This window comes from Carassius gibelio, chromosome B13, assembly GCF_023724105.1.
Source record: "Carassius gibelio isolate Cgi1373 ecotype wild population from Czech Republic chromosome B13, carGib1.2-hapl.c, whole genome shotgun sequence".
NCBI classification, from domain to species: domain Eukaryota; kingdom Metazoa; phylum Chordata; class Actinopteri; order Cypriniformes; family Cyprinidae; genus Carassius; species Carassius gibelio.
Genome location: NC_068408.1, coordinates 7981957 through 7995136, shown reverse-complemented (window position 1 = coordinate 7995136; position 13180 = coordinate 7981957). Strand labels below are relative to the sequence as shown.

The following is a 13180-nucleotide window of genomic DNA, read 5'->3' as shown; positions in this document are numbered from 1 at the left end:
AATTAAGACAACTTTACATTTCAAGTTGAATTCACGTTCAATTTTAAGGCAGTATGAACACTTTTACTTCTGAACAGCTTTTTTTTTTTTATAAGAGACTTTTCAAAAACATTTATTTTACTGTATCACACACTACTGTTCAAAAGATTGTGGTCGAATTCTTATAAAATTACTCTTAAAACTAATACTGTAAGAATTTTACTGACCCCAAACTTCTGAATGTTAGTTTTTGTGATATGTAAACCTTTTATCCTGAACTTTTACCCTTAAATATAACCTCACACATAATTAACTTACTTTATAAGGTGGAAACCAAAGAGGAAGTCATCCGATGTAGAGGCGATCAGTAATTGCTCGGTCCCAAAGCCTGTTATAATGACTTTGTCTGCACACGGAGAAAGATATTGACTGTGAAAAAAAATAAAAACAAACAAACAGTGTGATATGCTTATGGACAAATTATCTCTGTCTTGTTATAAATCAACTTTTCAGGTCCCTGTTTCCTGTGTATCTCTTCGTCTAATGGCTGTAAATGCACTAAATGAATGATCTTTAGTATTAATACCACAGACGTCTTTAAAGGAAATTCAGTTTATGTTAATAAGACACATTTGCTATGCCTAAAGGAGAACACAATTACTTTAAAAGCTAAGCACTGCTAATGCCCACATTATCTGTTATTATTTTCCGCTTTTTTAATATTCAGACCGAAAACAGGTTATGCTGAATGACTCCTAATGACTGTGTTGTTTCCATGGATACGGGAGATACAGGAAGGCATTGAGAAAGAAATGGGGTCCACAGTGAATTCATTAGCTAGTACAGCATTTAAAATATCGTGGCGTTCGACTAGAACAGTCTAAGTGTGATTTAAGGCCATGCCATTTGTACAAATGGTTTAATCTTGTTTTAAATATCAGAAACTCATCAGATACAGCTTAAAAAACAACTGTAAACTGTTTTATTGCCAGTTAAAAGCTAATTAAAATGGCTACTGTTGAGACACAGTAAATCACAACAGAAAAAAAACCCACTAAACAAAACAAATGATTTGCTATGCTCAAGGGCGTCTTTCACCTGCGGCTAATTATTTCCCCTCTTCCATCTAAAGACATCTCATGTGTCTCGGACGGACTGTTCCAGAGATGTACCCAAGCCTTGGGAGATTTCCAAAGCTTATTCTGCCCTTCCAAACAACAGGGGAGGAAAGATAATTACCTCAGTGTGGATTCTGGGATAACTATGTGCATCTGGAGGACTGGCCTACAGATGCTCAGCTCATAATGACAGTATCCCCCCAGTCTCCTCCTCTTCTGAGGTTCAGAGAAGCCTATTTTGACTGATTTGTTAATCCTGTATTTCGCAGGCTGTGGAGTTTTTCTCTTGCTTTGCTCTGCACCTCAGGAGGAGAGACCACCAGGCCCTGGACGTCCTCGCTCTGGAGCAGCCGGAGAGACTGTTAATTTAGAAGAGCTTCACCAGAGCAGCCTGGCATCTCGCTAGAGAGCCACTGGTCCCATTGAGTCTTTGAGCAGACAGTTCCCCAGCGGGACACACAGAGAATGCTCCTTTTACTTAGAAATGCTTTAAAGGCATCAATAAAGCACAGCACGGTCCTCTAAACTGTTTCACGGTTTCACTCTGTCATGTGAGACATGAATAAGGCAGTGAAACTTAAAGGGGTTGCATTGTTACTGTACTGTACCTTTTTATGAAAAAAAAATAACTCCGTATTCTTCCCTGTGGTCTACTAATATATATCATTTTGTGCACCAAAACTAGTGTTACTGAATTTTACATAACCATTTTCCACCCTCTCTGTCAACCTCAGAATTACACAGGCTACTTTTTTGTGCTCCTGTGCCTTTAAGAATATAATTTATCGCAGTGGGGCACAATTCCGATTTTTTTTTTTTTTTGCAGTTCATGAACTTAGATTTGAATCGAATTGGCCACAACAAACAGGATGTTTATTTAGAATATGAATTGGAATGACAAAGAGAGGAAACACTGAACTGCAATTCAAAGAAATTCAAACAACAGAAAAATCTAATTAGTGCAACAATTTTGTAAACAAACTTGAGTAAAACTGACTATTTAAGCCTATTTATTTCCTGATATGTAGAATATAATTATCTACTCAACTACATTACATTCAAAACAACAGCCAACAATTTTGATTTTGTCACTCCTGTTCTATAAAAACTATTCCTGTTATTAATATGCGTGTTAACATGCACTGTAAAAAATGAACGGTTGAGAATACTTTAAAAAGTAAGGCAACTTGATGCAGTAATAATTTAGTGTTTTCTCAACATTAGATTTTTAGCTCTGCTCAATAAAGATACTTTGTTGAGCCAATGTAAATTTTTTTGTTCATGCAATACTGATTTTGTTATTTTACAAATAGAAACATTCTTGTCACAGCAACTGAAACAATAATTACTGTCAAAGTAATTAATCTTTTACTGTTTCCTGGAAAATAAATAAATAAATAGTTTAAAAAGACATTACATGATCAAATTTATGTTTCATAAATTGATGCATCAAATGACAAACATGAAAGATTAAGTTAGTCTTATAAGCAGATAACATTGTCTTTGTTTGTATAACAACAGACAGGACTAAAATATCCAAAAAGTAACACAAGAGGTTGAACATACTCTAAGCCTCAAAACCAAAAAAAAAAACCCCCACAAACCTCAAGAACGGTGACAACCAACACGTTAAAAAGATGAGCTTTTTACATCACAGTAAAACAAAAAACTACCAATAATGATAAAAAAAAATTACAAAAAAGTTGAAGTTAGCAAATAGCAAAACAATAATGCTATAACAGTAACTGCATAATTGATTCATGCTGCAATGCATGCTGGGAACTCACAAAGCCTTAACATTTCAACAATATGAAATTCTTGTGTGGGGCAACATTTGGGATAATTCTATTTTGTCTGACAAGGATTTTGAGTTTACTGGAAAATAAGTTTAATATTTTCCAGTGTGAATTTAGTGGTGGGAAAATCACTTTTTAGGCTTTTCTGTGCAAACCTATAAACAATTTTGCAATGCCTAAAACCATAAAATGACGAGAACAATAATAATATTAATAACAATGCTAATAATATATATATTTTTTTAACTGAAATGTTAATTTTAGTTTAAAAAAAAAAAAAACTAAGTAGCAAATAATTTTGTGGTTCAAGGTTTATCAATCAATCTATTAAGATTAATTTGTTCTAATCCAGGTATATTCCTTTTACTACTAACAGCCCGTATGGCAGTGTACATTGTGCCTGATTAGTGAATAAGACACAGGTTTTTGACCTGAAATTCAGCACAGAAAGTGACTCAATTGTTTTAATGAATTCTCACCTGTATGTTTTCATAGTGCAACAAAATCTATTTAAAAAGATGAAGGAAATTCTGATTTGAATAATACAACCCCTTTTAAGAGATGGTCTCTTAGTCCTGTTTTCCCCTCATTCAGTCATGTTTTGACAACTCTCTTTCACACCAAGTCTTTTGCTAGTTGGCACAAAAGTAATGACTGATTTGTGCAGCTGGTGTATCTTGGAAGATTTTCAGAATCTCTATGAAAAACAGACATAAACAGGCTGATGCACTCAAGATCGGGAGCTGGCTAAAGCATTCGGATGTGAAGAGGCTGCGCTGTCTTCTCAGAGACTCAGAATCTGATTAAATCTTTCAATGACTGTGTGACCGTGCATTTTACTTTCTGCTGAATCAGAAGAAAAGAAACAAACCTAATGGCCCTGTATGAATTGTGCTTCTGAACATCAAAGACCTTTCAGCAATCATTCAGCTCTCAGTCGAAATACCCAGGCCTGACAAATCTGGGGTTATACAGTACCCATTTACAGAATTGAACAAATGTAAGTATAAGAGCTGGACAGAAATACTCCCCATCATATAATATAATGTGTACATTACCTGTACCCAAGTCTCTGTTGACTGGCTGCAATAGTAGTCCTGTTATTGGAAACTTTTTCAGGGGAACACTTCAGTATAAGGATCAATTCTCACAATTAACTAGGTGCGTATTAGCATGCCTAGTATAATCATACTGTATTGACTGTTTATTAGTACTTATAAAACATAAATTTATTCCACATGAACATATTCTACATCCCTAATCCAAATTTAACATCCACCTCACAAACTATTAATAAGCAGAAAATTAAGAGTTTATTGAGGCAAAAGTCTTAATGGTTTGTTAATAACGAGAGTATCCAATGCTATCTCACGGCCAATTTGTACGTATTTTACGAGGTGGCTTATTCGTACGAATTTGTAGGACCTCACTCGTACGATTTTAATACGATTTGTCTAAACCCCAGTGAGGGTTAGGTTTAGGGGCGGGGTTAGGTGTAGGTCATTCGTACAAATTCATACGAATTGTGCAACTCATAAAATATGTACGATTTGGCAACAATCCTATGAATTTGTACGAGTGTGGTCGTACAAATTCGTATGAATAAGCCACCTTGTACGAATTGCCGTGAGATCGGGTTAGAGTATCAGACCTTAAATTAAAGTGTGACAACTTTTTCTTGTGGAATAAATAAAACATGACTGACTATCAAAAGAGCCTTTCTATACTCTAATTACTTTCTGTGGTCTATTTCAATTTATGGATAAGCTACAAAAGGCTACCTTTACATTAACGACAGTTTCCCCATCTGTTTCCTGTTAATTAACTTTTTCCATGTCCCTTATACAATTGGCAGACATCTGATTCATTTTAACCTCTATGATCTCAAACAATTCAGATACTGGAGGAGAAATTCTCATACCTCAAAAGCACCACATGCTCATTCCCATCAGCAACCTGCTGTGCTATATTGATCCGCTAAACTCCCTCCTTTCGGTAGCAAAAAATGTCATACTGGAGTGTGTGGGAAAAACATGTATTAGAATTTTCCACCTAACTATTTCTTATGCATATTCTTTGATTTGTAAAAGTAATGATATAGCTTTGAAAAACAAACAAACAAAAACCACATATGTATATGCATTTGCAGTATTACCCAAAGCATTCCACTGGAAATGTAGAGTTTTATGAAGAAGATGCCTTTTTTGGCGCTGACCAAATACAGTACATGGATTCAGTCTGGAATCTGAACACACCATCGACTTCAGTGCTTTCAAACTCCAAAAATGATTTCCCAGAATATCTCCCAAAACTAATATCTGTAAGAGGGAAATTTAGACAGCTAAATATACAGCCATCGTACTTGAATAGTATAAAGTTGACACTTGTGTGGATGTTATCTGGAACCATAATTTGCATAGATATCGAAGGTTTTATTTCATGGGGGTTAGTAAACAAAAACATGTTTTTCAAAATAGAGTTGAATTAAATATATATTTAAAACAGGATTATTTCATCCTGAGTACAAGAAAATGTAGCCTTATGCTACAGTGAAACCTAATGAGAATGAACATCACAGAACTTTTGGAATAAGAATGGAAAATTTGAATGAAAATAATGAATACAATCTGAATTTTTTTTTTTTTGAAAAACAGGCACTATGAATTAAGTCTTCCATGGAAATGAATGATAATTATTATATTATTATGATAGCTATTCATAATAATTATAGAATATTAAAATTTTTTATTGTGCAAAGTAACACATTTCATTCTGCCACTATCCCTTTTTAACTGACTTTAGTTGATTTAACCAAAACTGAAGAAAGCACACAAGTAACACATTATGAACACTAGAAACCATCAAAGAATTGATACTCTCCACATTAAATTCCCAACAGTGAGCCAATATTTCTAAATTAAGACTAAATTGTTCAACCAATTGTGAATATTACGAGGTTACAAAGGATCACAGTGCTCTTTAAACTATGAATATGTTAATGCTAATTATGATAATGTTTAGCTCTGAGCAGAAATAATAAGCATTACATATTATTTAACACAGATTTAAAGCTAACATAAAACTAATAGCACTTATAATGTTTTTGTGGTATGCAGTAAGTATACTGAGCGCAGTTAATTTAATTACTGTATTTGCATGGGATATGGTTTCCAATGCAGTCTTCCCTTACCTGAACTTCCATTTCCAATGTGATTTATAATATAAACAATAACAAACAATTTTTAATGTAAATAGGTATACAGCAATCAGTACACATTTAAATAGTCATATTGCACTAAATACAAACTGTATGAGCAACATTTTTTACTTCAAATATTCGCTTGTTAAGTCTGACGTCACGTAGCAGCGCTTCCGTGTCCAAAAGCTCTATCAGTTACCATGAGAAAACAACAAAAGGTGCTAATATAAACTCACAATGTGATAGAATATTAGCGAAAATGTTATAATCTTAACCTTTAACTCCATACCGAAGTCCCAGATAGCCAAACAATGAAAATATAAATATAAAAAAAATATATATAAATTATTTGTGTTTGGGACGCTGTGAGCAGGGAGACTGTAGTGTATACCGTAAGTTTGAAAGCGTTTAGCTTAAATGATTAATATGAATAAACAGTGCTCATAAACGGCTGCTGAGGTCGTATTCTCAAGTGAAGCGAGTTGAGGCTTGGACCCGGAAGCAGCGCTTCTTACGTCATCACTTAACAACCGAATAGCTAATATTGTTGTATCTTATATAATCCATGCAACCAGATTCTGGATATTTGCAAAATAATAAAAAGCAAAAAACACTGTAACCATTAAAGAAATTAAAGGATGAAGACGCAAAAATAAAACGAAATAAAAAAATAGTACCGACTAAAATGTAAAGTTATCTGCACTGAAGTTTTAAGTCAAATTAAAGTGGTAACACCGATGCAACTTGCAATGATAAATTAATTGCACTTTTCAACAGCTTTGAATTTACATTCAAAATCATTCTGAAACTTAGAGAATTATGTATACATAGAAGTTATGAAAAAAACATTTTTTAGAGTTTACAAAACTTCAATAAATCTCACATCTGATGGAGTTTTTTTGGGAGGGAAAATTAGCTTTATAAACTGTGCTTTCATTTGACTGAAAAAATTTCAGAAAGCCTGTAAAACAGGTAGCTGTAAGATCCCGGTCTTTCATTTTAAAGGTCTTTTATGATAATTGCGCCTAGTATAGTGGCTCCTTTCTCTCACAGGAATGTGATCAAAGCTATGAGTGACCCATTACCTGCCATGACTTAGTAAATTTAAAAGGCCGTTTTTAGATCAGTTATAATTGGGGGGGTAACTCCAGAGGAAGTCTATTCCAATTAGTGGTTGGAAAGGGCCTCTCGTCTAATGTTTTTTGCAGTGATTCTGCACTGATTTTCACCTCAAAATGTCCTTACCACTGTAGTGCATCTAATGTTTAGAAAATCTCTCATCTCATAATGAAATCTAAATGCATTATGTGTTTAACATTTCAAAGGATGCAAGTTAAAAAGCAGAGGAACATGCCAGTTACCATTGATAATGCTAAAAATAGCTGCTTTTCTCTACAGCAAGTGCATGGTGAATGAGAACAGCTTGCTTGGAGAAGGTTTAAGAAGATCCCTCTACTGCATAAACCTCTTTCTGTCAGCTTGAAGAACTTCAGCCCTGTACCATGAGGAGTTTTTAGCGCAAATGAACAGTAACCCACAAGATACTTGCAGTCGCACATGGTTCGCCAAGAAAGGCACATAAATTCCCCTCGCAAAGAGAGCAAAAGTGAGTGACTGTCTGAGAAAAATTATACCAGCTTATTACATGCCTCATTTTAAGCCATGATATCCTGCTCATCCGCATCAGTCGGCAATTATGGGACATTTTCAGAGACTTCCACCCTCTTTGAGATCATTAAGGGTACTGATGTGGACAAACTTAAAAGACTGGCTCTGACTTGAGCACTTTGGCCTGAGCATTAGCGTTGGTCTGGAGTTAATGCCCTTCAATCTCAAACAGTTCCTATGAAAGGTCTCGCCTCGGGGTATTTTGGAATGAAATGCTCAATAATATGGACCTGCCTGCGGTCTTCCTCCCTCCCCGTGATTGACCCATGCCAGGCTGCAAAACAGAGCACGCGTTTTGCAAATGCTGTCACGATTAATGGACCTACAGCAGATGAAGCCTTTATCAATATTTGCTTTACTTTAAACCTTTTTAATGCAGAAATCTTTTGATTTGCCGCTGAAGGTCTCTGGTAGCTTGTAGAAAAATCCCCATGTATCTGCTAAGTCCTGCACTCCATAATAGGACTAATATCTCAGAGTGAGGCCTGCGACCGAAAGAATGGAGGTCTCCGATTAATGAGGATGAATGTGGGGCAACTATGAAGCATCTACCTTCTCCCTCCCCTGGTGTTCCAGGCAGGCTTACCAGCGTTGATGATGGAAAATCACCCCTCTGAGTCTCAGCCATTCATTAATTTGAGATGCTTGTTTGGACTGATATAAGGCTTTCACACAGTCCGTGATTGCTGCCAGGAGGCAAACACTCACCTCATTAGCAGTTAACTCCACATCCCTTTTTGAAATCTGCATTTTAGCCACTGAGTTCTCCACGTGCTTGGCACAGTCTGCTTTCGCTGGTTCTTTAACATTCAAATCAAAACCGGTCAATAGGGACAGGTGATTGCGAGCTCATTCGTTGGGTTATTATCGACAGAGGGAGCTATAAAAGACACACTACAGGAAATCTCGAACATGAAATTCTTATTGGATAAAATAAGTCCGCAAACACTTTGAGGGTATAGCTATTGCTCATGTTTGCGAAATGCTGACTCTGTTGGATCGCTGCCAGCTGTGCTGATGAACACTATTATGGGATGTATAAATATAGATCTCTGTAAAGGGAAGAATAACAGAGAGCGTGTGAAAAAGATCAGCGTTTTCCTTCCGGCCATTCAAAAATACTGATGTTTAATGAATGAATGGTAAGCTCATCCATTAAAACTTTAGAGGCAGGGAAAGCACTCATGAAAAATAAACAAATGCAAGACTAACTTTGCACTTATGCACCATGTTATAATTTGATTGTCTCTTTCTTCTATACTTAACTTTAATTAGTATCCAAACATCATTAGACTTTATTAAACTAGCCTGCAACACCCGTGCATAACAAATGATACCTCAAAATGTAAGGCCTTTTAATAAGTGCGATTTCATGATTGTTACCTGACAGACTATAAAACACGAAAAAGGGCCCACTTAGACTTACATTGAAGAAAGGACCTAAACATAACAAATAGTAAGAAACCATCTAGCAAGCATGCACTCACCCAGAAACCCAACATTACCAACCAAAAATGTACTTTTGAAAGGGTATAATTTAGCTACTAATATGCGCACTTTGGAATGAATGTTCGTACCTGGAGTGCACATACTAGTACTGTACATAAGTGATACATTTTTACTTTCACCTCAGTGACATATTTTGTACCTTTTTTTTCTGAGAGTGTACCAATAAATCCCAGCGATTAAATAATCTATAAAATGGGCGAAAAAAGTACTTACAAGCATTGAATGTATAAAAACCATTGATTATAATATGGCTTAATATGATAAAAGGTCATGTGTAGAAGTGTTACTTCTAACTATTCTAAACTGATTTCTATAATAAAAACACTTAAACTACTACAAAAATAAAAACTGAATTTCCCATTGAGATAATCTTGATAAAAAAAAAATTGTCATCATAATTTCTCTGTCATGCACATATCTAACAATAATAAACATTTTATAAGCTCTGTGGCACTGTAATTCACACTGAAACATACAACAAAAACGTGTGCAAAAAGTGTCCCAAAGAAATTAAGACAGACACATTACATAAAACTGAAATTTATAGGCCTCATAATTCATGTTAATGAGATACAGATTGAGCAGATTGAAACCATGATGAATAATTCAATGCTAGTTATGCAAATAAATTAATGATCATTTTTCTTTATTGCCATCTGATTTATGCCCTGTCTGTGTTCCCATCATCCCATACATATACATGTGCAGGAATTCAGAGTACCTCGTTAGACTGCCTGACATCAACATGCGATGACAGATCATATAAAGCAGGCACATCTGAAGTTCGTTTTGATATGGAAATAGGACTTAAAACAGTATTCCTCTCAAATGTCACTTTTGCAGTGAGAAGTAAAAGTGTGCCAAATGATTACATTTTTGTTGCACTATGTTCAGTATTATTAATACCAACAATGAGTTTTTTCAAGTTATTTTTTTCCCTCTTCCAAATATGATGGACATGGACACACAAATTAACTTCAGATTTTGTCACATTTCCTATGCATTTCCAAAGTGTTGCATCAACTGTTTGTCCAGTCGTTGCATGTGAAGTTACACATCCAAACCAGCATGACCTGACTGCCACTGACTGATTTTAAGATATCAAAGAAGAACTCCTTTGTCTTTGGTTACTAAAATATATTCCACACTGAGTACGCTGGGAACGCAGAAGAGGCGGAGAGGACAGCAGAAAGAGAGAGCAGAGGGATCATGCAAGTTCCCGGCTAATCTATTTATAGCTGCACCTAGGGCAAAAGATGTTTTTAGAGAGCGACCTAGATAGACATATTGATGAGACTTTGCTGGTCTATTTACAAGTTACAGTATATGTTCTTTGTTGAATAATAATTTAAGATTGTAAAGAAAAATAATTGTTTAAGTTATTACATTCTTAGACCAGTGTATGAATGTGTGGAAATTAAATGTATAAAACTGCTAAATAAAAATTGCATCAGGCTTTCAAGACTTTGTCTGCTCATTAGCAGTCTGGTACCCTGCTCTCATTTTTTTCTCAACAGTATTTTGAGTAATTGTAAGAGACGTGCATTGGAAAGGAAATGATGAATACCAGGATTGTGCGTCATTTGGAACTGAATTAAGAATGCCATTTAAATTCAAATTCAATTCCTGAGTTTAAATATAATTTGAAACGAGGCAGGAAACATGGAATTGCAATTGGAATTGAGTGTATATTGAATAGAAATTTTATTAATATAATATCATCAAGTTATACTATAAATATTTACTTGACATAAATAGACAGACATCCATGAATTAAAAGTTAACCAACATATTAAGACAAGTACCAACAAAGACCCCCCCCCCAAAAAAACCCAAAACAAAACAAGAAACAATAAACAAAACACCAAAAAAAAAATCTAACATGTAAATTGATTAATGTGCTTTTCTTTTATCTAGAATTCAACTGCGTCATATCAAGACTGATTCACTGTTCTGAGAAAACAATCTCAGTCAGCTGTCAATCAAAAAATTTGTGCGATCCAAAGGCTAAATGGATATCTGAATCCACATTTTGGTTATAGATCTATCCAACCATTTTTGAGTTAAGACTACAGCAGCTTCCTTGAGTTTTATCTTAACAAAAATTGGCCTCAGTTCCACCCTGTCTGGACAATTGCGGAGAGATTTCTCAGCCATAGTGTAACTCTCAGGCACTTGAAGAAAATTAACAATGGATGCCCAGGCAAACCTTTAAAGCTGTCTGTAGCCTTCTGCATTGTAAATACATTGATTTCTTTAAAGTGCATGTTTGGAAAATTAACTGCACTGTTCCCCGAGGGCACTGACTTACACATACTTTGTTTTTCTCCATAGTGGCTAAAGAAATTAGTGCTGATGGTATAAGAGCAAACATTCACACCATCATATCCAGAGACATTTCTGTGCTCCCTGAAGAGATCAAAAAGCATTTTCTCTGTTTGCATTTTTTCATTCTGTGGAGAGATTTAATTCCATTTTGTTTTGCCCCTCAGGACCACCATAAAGTCTAGCTTAAAATGTCAAAATCAATCTCAACATATGCCAGAAACACATTTACCTTTATTTTGGCCCTTTAACTGGCCTATTGATTTTTTGTGGTTCACTTTGTATAGTGGCAATCTTAGATACTATTCTAGCAGCACAGCGTTCAAAAGATCAACAGTACAACAGAAACTCTCCTATAACCGAGAGAATGACATCTCATTCTCACTCTTTAACATTGTGAAATGCTGTATTTAGAAAAAATAAATACTTGAAGAACAGCTACAGGCCAGCAGTTAATTTCAAATCAATTCAGAAAGAAAGTCATGCTTTAGGGAAATTTAGGCACATTCATGGGTTTTCTTCTTCTAAAATAACTTGCTTAGACTTCGCTTCACCAAATTACTTTCAGTGATTTGACAAATTTAGCCTCCAGAATCCATTTATTAGTCTATTGTCAGGAAGTTGGGCTAGGATGGCTCAATTTCCCAAGTGATGTGGAAATTTAGTCCTCACGTTCAACACTGACATTTTGGCACTCTACAATTCATTCAATGCTACCAATGGGTGTTTTGTGTCATACTCAATAAACATCTAGTGCATAGTTCCTAATTAGTCGTAATTTTTCGAGCGAAAACTAATTGAGTTTGTTCAAACTATTGCTTCTTCAGAGAACATTAGTGGAACAAATGTGAAAAAAGCTCTTATTATCAGACATACCACAGATGGTGAGTGTTTATCTTACTAACCTTTAGGGGCTCTTAGCTCATTTTGGAACAGAGCAAAGCAAAATGTAGGTTATTTGGGAAATGTTTTCGGAATACACATTTCAAGGACTTTTTGTCTGGCATTATGTTGCCTGTGGTAATCTATCTGTATGTTATTGTAGTCACTGATACCATAGAGGAGAGCAAAGGCAATTGAAATTGACAAAATAAGAGTGATGACAATTACTCAGCACAAGTACAGTAAGGCTCTCTTTCTCTTTAACTGAGAAAAAGCAACATGATTATCTCATTTCATGAGAACTGAGAACTAAAATTAAAAAATACCTAAATATAATCTCATCAAAACATCTAATTAAAGATAATTATAATGTAGGTTCCACTTTTGCATTAAACACAAATTAGTTCGGACAGCTAAAATAATAACTGTACCGTTTAAAGCAGATAAGTACTTCAAAATGTGATGTTGGTAAATATTATGAATTAATATATATATATATATATATATATATATATATATATACATACACACACACACACAATTAAACAATTAAAGGACATAGTACGTATGATGCTAAGTGAGATCTAATGACAGAATTTTCATTTTTGGGTGAACTAATCGCATTTGTTTCAACATACAATACACATTTCTATATATAAATCCATTATTTTACTGAATGATTTCTAAGAAGTTCATAGATAATT

The 13180-nt window shown here is 34.8% G+C and overlaps 1 pseudogene; it reads right to left on the bottom strand.

The window, feature by feature from the left end:
* LOC127970451 (protein eyes shut homolog) overlaps positions 1-13180 on the bottom strand; it is a 189894-nt pseudogene that overhangs the window by 59091 nt on the left and 117623 nt on the right.